Genomic DNA, 7807 nt, shown 5'->3' with positions numbered 1-7807 from the left:
AAATAAAGGGAACACTTAAACAACACAATGTAACTCCAAGTAAATCACACTTTTGTGAAATCAAACTGTCCACTTAGGAATCAACACTGATTGACAATAAATTGCACATGCTGTTTTGCAAATGGAATAGACAAAAGGTGGAAATTATAGGCAATTAGCAACTACCACTAGAGTGAGAGCACTGCCAGCATTCAAAAGTGACCAAAACATCAGCCAGGAAGCATAGGAACTGAGAAGTCGTCTGTGGTCACCACCTGCAGAATCACTCCTTTTTTGGGGGTGTCTTGCTAATTGCCTATAATTTCCACCTTTTGTCTATTCCATTTGCACAACAGCATGTGACATTTATTGTCAATCGGTGTTGCTTCCTAAGTGGACAGTTTGATTTCACAGAAGTGTGATTGACTTGGAGTTACATTGTGTTGTTTAAGTGTTCCCTTTATTTTTTTGAGCAGTGTATATTGGTTGGCATCCAGAACCATTGACATGTTTTCTCAATTGCTTCTGTCTCTGTTATTCTCCTCAGTGGCATTGAACAGGTAGTATCACTAACTAACTAACTAAACTATATGGAACGGACACAGATTAATCCTAGTCCTGAACTAAAAAGCATGTTCAATGTAGATGTCCGGGAAACCGGCCCTAAATTTGGCATCTTTCATCCTCCCCATACTGCTCAGTCCAGCAACATTAAACCTGTCCAGCAGGTGTTGATATTGACCAGACAATAAAACCAGCAGATATCTTGACTTGCCTTCAGTATATCAGTAATGTTCAGAATAGTACTTTAATATCATTGGAGATTGATGGTCTTTTTAATCCACTATCCAGAGTCAGGAACAGATGAAGTTAGGTCTGCTACTGTTCAGTGATTAAATATGATTTATGGTGATGGGAAATAAAAAATCCAACACTAAACTTCATCTAGTAATAGTTTTCCTTTGTTATTTATTCCAAGGTGTGTCTTTAACTTGTAAATGGATTGTATGGAGGTGAGCTAGTGGTGTGGCTGATAGAATTGAATGAAAAGGGAGGAGGGGAGGAAGAGGGGAGGAGTGAAGGGCTGTTAAAGAAACCAGATGAGGAAGAGAAAGATGTTCAGGGTAATTACTGATTCTGTTCCAAATGGTTCCCTATTCCCTATGTAGTGCACTACAGTGCTTCTGACCAGGTCTAAAGTAGTGTTCTAGATAGGGAATAGGGTGTAGATTTTTACAATATCATGCTTTAGTGTTTGGAACACAGAAATTGTAGATCTCCACTCTCCCACTTCATGTCTGTCATCCCCCAGTTCTGTTAAGACTTCCTCTCATTGAACTGGGCCTCATTCTAAATGGTCACGTTGTATTGATAGTTCATACTGGACTTTACTATGGTTCTACATACAGTATCTGTATTGATAGTCCATACTGGACTTTACTATGGACTTTACTACTTTACTACTATGACTTTACTGCATATAGTATCTGTACTGATAGTCCATACTGGGCTTTACTATGGTTCTGCATACATTACCTGTATTGATAGTCCATACTGGGCTTTACTATGGTTCTACATACAGTATCTGTATTGATAGTCCATACTGGACTTTACTATGGTTCTACATACAGTATCTGTATTGATAGTCCATAGTGGACTTTAGTATGGTTCTACATACAATACCTGTATTGATAGTCCATACTGGGCTTTACTGTGGTTCTACTTACAGTATCTGTATTGACAGTCAATACTGGGCTTTACTATGGTTCTACATACAGTATCTGTATTGATAGTCCATACTGGGCTTTACTATGGTTCTATGTAAAGTACCTGTATTGCTAGTCCATACTGGACTTTACTATGGTTCTACATACAGTATCTGTATTGATAGTCCATACTGGGCTTTACTATGGTTCTACATACAGTATCTGTATTGATAGTCCATACTGGGCTTTACTATGGTTCTACATACAGTACCTATATTGATAGTCCATACTGGACTTAAACTTTATCTGATTCTCTCTCTCTCCCACTGCCCTTCATGGATTTAAAGGATATGACTGGTATATGTAAACTCCCTCTACCCCATGTCAACACCAATCCAATGCTTTTACCTTTGTGAGGAGTAGTGAAGGAATGCTACACTTCAGGAGGAAGGAGAGATAGTTGACCTTCATCAGTAGTTGATGTCGGGTTTCATCTGTCAAAAGGTTCATCACACCTGGTGACTTAGGACTTATAAAGGTCGTTACTGTGGGGTCACCGTGATCTGATTACTGTGGGGTCACCGTGATCTGATTACTGTGGGGTCACCGTGATCTGATTTACTGTGGGGTCACCGTGATCTGATTTACTGTGGGGTCACCGTGATCTGATTTACTGTGGGGTCACCGTGATCTGATTTACTGTGGGGTCACCGTGATCTGATTTACTGTGGGGTCACCGTGATCTGATTTACTGTGGGGTCACCGTGATCTGATTTACTGTGGGGTCACCGTGATCTGATTTACTGTGGGGTCACCGTGATCTGATTTACTGTGGGGTCACCGTGATCTGATTTACTGTGGGGTCACCGTGATCTGATTTACTGTGAGGTCACCGTGATCTGATTTACTGTGGGGTCACCGTGATCTGATTTACTGTGGGGTCACCGTGATCTGATTTACTGTGGGGTCACCGTGATCTGATTTACTGTGGGGTCACCGTGATCTGATTTACTGTGGGGTCACCGTGATCTGATTTACTGTGAGGTCACCGTGATCTGATTTACTGTGGGGTCACCGTGATCTGATTTACTGTGGGGTCACCGTGATCTGATTTACTGTGGGGTCACCGTGATCTGATTTACTGTGGGGTCACCGTGATCTGATTTACTGTGGGGTCACCGTGATCTGATTTACTGTTGTGTGTGTCTGTCTGTCTGTCCTTCAGTCTGTGTTCTAACTGTTGGAGCCAGGAACGCAAGCATTTCACTACACCCACAATAACATCTGCTAAATGTGTGTATGTGACCAATAACATTTGATTCTGTGTTTGTCTGCATGTCCGTCCATTTGGTTAATTAGCTGATGTTCTTGTCAGGACTCACTTATCAAAAATGTAGATTTAATCTGTACAGCAGAAGTATTGTGGAAGATCCACATTATAGCTCGATTTAACTTTAAAGGCAATGTTCCCGAGTTCTTGGAGACTGCACGTTAAATGTTACATATGTTGTAAATTACCTTTACATTTTAATGCAGTTCTTCCATCATACTTCTGCCATATAGATTAAATCCAGCCCTTGGTTTGGGTGAAGACAACATGGTCACATGTAAACGTTTTGACATCCCTTCCACAAAATATATATTGAATACTCAGATACTGCTCAACAGAGACAATAAGAGTCAACCCTTATATATGGTGACTGTATATTGATTTTGTAGTTTGTCCCTTTAGGGCACCTGTAATGCCCCCCTGCTTATGTACATTGGAATCCGTGGAATGTTTTGTCCTGTGATGAAACAATGGTTAGTTTCTACTCCCGTCTCCTTAGTTACTGTCCTTCTATTAGTTGTAGAGGTCAAACAGCTGTTATACAACACTGACCCGTTGTGGTTCCACAATGTGAATCAATGATCAATAACCACTAGTCATTATGTATGTTATCATGTATCATACATGTCATCTAGATGTTTATACTTTACACACATTTAATTACTGTAGTTCTCTACATCCTTATATAGTAGACAGACCAGTTTAACATCTATACTTTTAACAAACAGTTAAGTGATTCATCATTAAACTCAGTTGGATTAAGTCAGGTGTTTTTAAATAAGAAGAGAATTATATGAAAAGTATTGTGAATATTGCATTGTGAAAGGCAGTGACTTTATATGGAAGGTATTTCTGGATTAAACACTGATTAGGTTTGGTGAGTCAATTGAAAATGTGCTTAATAACCTGTTATGGCTGCACGCTGAATATTGAAAAAACTGGAAAATGTGTGCACATTTTCAAACGGCCTCCTAAGAAACTTTTTATTTTCCAATATGCATATATTTACTACTGTTGGATAGATAACAGTCTGTAGTTTCTAAAAAGGTTTGAATTGTTTCTCTAAGTCGAACAGAAATATTTTTACAGCCATTTTCCCAGCCGAATTGAGTTTCCCAAAATGCGATGTGTCTCTTTAAGACCTTCTCTATAAAAGGCCATTTGACTTGGGACCATAGGGACACGTCAGAGGCGTACGTCAGACTGTAATGCGGAAGTGAGAATTGAAAGGAGTCGAATATCTCGTCCCTGGACTGAATAACAGAACTTCTTGTGAGACCTGCGCAGTTAAAATAAAAATCCGGGCGCGAAGGATAATTTGATCTCGGCTTCTGGAACAAGGTAGATAACGTTGAATATGATGCCTGACTACGATATTATTTGCTACATGTCACAAAATCATCCTAAAGTATGTTTTTTCAATATACTTTAATTATATTATTGCAATTTATTCTGGACTTTAGATGTGAAACGACGGAATAATTTTTTGAAGAAACGCTTTCTGGCGCAGCAATGCTACCGTGCTAGCTAACCAAAGAGGGAAATCATTCGTTCTGGAACCCAACTAAAGACTCTACTGGACATTGGACCCCGTTACAACATTCTGATGGAGTACCAAGAAAGATAAGACCCAATTTGGGATGCTTTTTCATATATATGTCGAACTGTTGAATGCTAACTCTGCTAACTATGCTAGGCTAGCGCTTGACTAGAATCAATGCTGCCTTATGCTAGCTTATGATGTTAGCTAATATAACGATATATTGTGTTTTCGCTGTAAAACACTTCAAAAATCGGAAATGTTGTCTGTATTCACAAGATATCTGTCTTTCATTAGTTATCCACCATATGTTTTTCTGAAATGTTTTATGAGGTGTAATTAGTAGCCGACGTTGGTGTATGTATTTTCTCTGGCTACTCCCGGCTGGATTCAGACTGTAGCTATGTATTAGCATTTTTGGGTAGCATCAATGTAAAACAGATTTATAGCTAAAATATGCACTTTTTATGAACAAAACATAGATTTATTGTGTAACATGTTATATGACTGTCATCTGAGGTCGTTTTTTCTGGGCTCTTTAGGTTGGTTTTAGTTTATTTCGGTTGGTTGTGCATGCTACTTCAATCATAATTCATACTTCATAATCATAATTCATACGTGTCTGTCCACTTTTGTATTTGGTGGTGAGCTAACATAAATATATGTGGTGTTTTCTCTGTAAAACATTTAAAAAATCGGACATGTTGGCTGGATTGACAAGATGTTTATCTTTCAAATGCTGTATTGGACTTGTTAATGTGTAAAAGTTAAATATTTTAAAAAAATAGATTTTGAATTTCGCGCTCTGCAGGGGTGTCATTTTCGGTCCGAGGTCGGGCTTGCACCCCAAACAGGTTTTAAAGTACTAACAAAAGAACAAATCATTTTGGTGATCTGTGTTGAGTTTTCTACTAAGAGTTGGGACATTTGACCACAGGAGAACTGCTGAGCTGATTAGCTCCATTGAGAGAAGGAGCTCTGAGGTGAAGGAGCTGATCAGAGCCCAAGAGAAGGCTCAAGTGAGTCAAGCTGAAGGACTCCTGGAGCAACTGAAGCAGAAGATAGCTGAGCTGAGGAAGAGAAGCACTGAGCTGGAGCAGCTCTCACACACAGAGGATCACATCACTTTCCTCTAGGTGACATAATTTGGTCTATCAGCAGAAGAACATGTCTCTCAAAGCGTCATGACTGGCCTTTCTCTCCATGCTAGTGGAATGTGTTTGAGCTTTCTCTCCCTACAGGGTGTAAAGTCTCTCTATGACCCTCCTGAGCCTGTGTCCTCTCCCATCCTGTCATCTCACACCTCTCCTTTAGACAGCATGATGTTCTCTCCTCCTGAGCCTGTGTCCTCTCCCATCCTGTCATCTCACACCTCTCCTTTAGACAGCATGATGTTCTCTCCTCCTGAGCCTGTGTCCTCTCCCATCCTGTCATCTCACACCTCTCCTTTAGACAGCATGATGTTCTCTCCTCCTGAGCCTGTGTCCTCTCCCATCCTGCCTGCCAACTCACACCTCTCCTTTAGACAGCATGATGTTCTCTCCTCCTGAGCCTGTGTCCTCTCCCATCCTGCCTGCCATCTCACACCTCTCCTTTAGACAGCATGATGTTCTCTCCTCCTGAGCCTGTGTCCTCTCCCATCCTGTCATCTCACACCTCTCCTTTAGACAGCATGATGTTCTCTCCTCCTGAGCCTGTGTCCTCTCCCATCCTGTCATCTCACACCTCTCCTTTAGACAGCATGATGTTCTCTCCTCCTGAGCCTGTGTCCTCTCCCATCCTGTCATCTCACACCTCTCCTTTAGTCAGCGTGATGTTTTCTCCTCCTGAACTGAAAGATCAACTGGACAACATGAATGATGTCTACAAATGGTAGGGAGTGAACACATGATCTCAAGATATGTTTTTTATCCTCTATTAAAATATGTGGTATATTTCTCATGGAATGTAATCAACTTATTTGAGGTGTATTGCTGAGCAGTTGTCTATTTGTGCTCATTGTGTTTTAGTCTGAAAACCCCCTAACACGTTCTTCTCTTAATATTCATTTACATTGGATTTTAAACAGTGACAGAATTCCACATGTCTCCTGAGCTGAAGACCAAAGAAGAGTTGTATCTCTGTAAGAGATATTCAAGCACCCTCTCAAAGACAACATACATGTTCTTTCTTTTACTTGTGTTTTTATCTCCATCTGTCAGACGTCCTCCAGCTGACGTTGGATCTGAACACAGCTGATCCAGAACTCAGCCTGTCTGAGGGAAACAGGACGGTGACAGGCACTGATAAAGCTCAGCCCTCTCCTGACCAGAGAGATGTTCCTACTGGAGACAGGTGCTGTGTAGAGACGGCCTGTCTGGAGTCTGCTACTGGGAGGTAGAGTGGAGCAGTGGATGGATTGAAATAGCAGTGTCATATAAAGGGATCAGCAGGAAAGGAAAGGCCCCAGAGTGTACATTTCTAGGTACCAGTCAATCCTGGACTTAGGAGTGCTATCCCCCCATTGTAGGTTTTGGCACAATGATAATAAACCAGAAATATCTGTCCCCTGCTCCTCCAGAGTAGGAGTGTACCTGGACCACAAGGCAGGTACTCTGTCCTTCTACAGTGTCTCTGACACAAGACCAGAGAGCTGTGTAAGGACATCAGGGATAAAATTGTAGACCTGCACAAGGCTGGGGTGGGCTACAGGACAATAGGCAAGCAGCTTGGTGAGAAGGCAACAAATGTTGGTGCAATTATTAAAAAATGGAAGAAGTTCAAGATGACGGTCAATCACCCTCGGTCTGGGGCTCCATGCAAGATCTCACCTCGTGGGGCATCAATGATCATGAGGAAGGTGAGGGATCAGCCCAGAACTACACGGCAGGACCTGGTCAATGACCTTAAGAGAGCTGGGACCACAGTCTCAAAGAAAACCATTAGTAACACACTACGCCGTCATGGATTAAAATCCTGCAGCGCACGCAAGGTCCCCCTGCTCAAGCCAGCGCATGTTCAGGCCCGTCTGAAGTTTGCCAATGACCATCTGGATGATCCAGAGGAGGAATGGGAGAAGGTCATGTGGTCTGATGAGACAAATTTAGCTTTTTTGGTCTAAACTCCACTCGCCGTGTTTGGAGGAAGAAGAAGGATGAGTACAACCCCAAGAACATCATCCCAACCGTGAAGCATGGAGGTGGAAACATCATTCTTTGGGGATGCTTTTCTGCCTAGGGGACAGGCTGACTGCACCGTATTGAGGGGAGGATG

The sequence above is a fragment of the Salvelinus fontinalis genome, chromosome 5 (assembly GCF_029448725.1).
Source record: "Salvelinus fontinalis isolate EN_2023a chromosome 5, ASM2944872v1, whole genome shotgun sequence".
In the NCBI taxonomy this organism is placed as follows: Eukaryota; Metazoa; Chordata; class Actinopteri; order Salmoniformes; family Salmonidae; genus Salvelinus; species Salvelinus fontinalis.
This window is presented reverse-complemented; position numbering follows the sequence as displayed.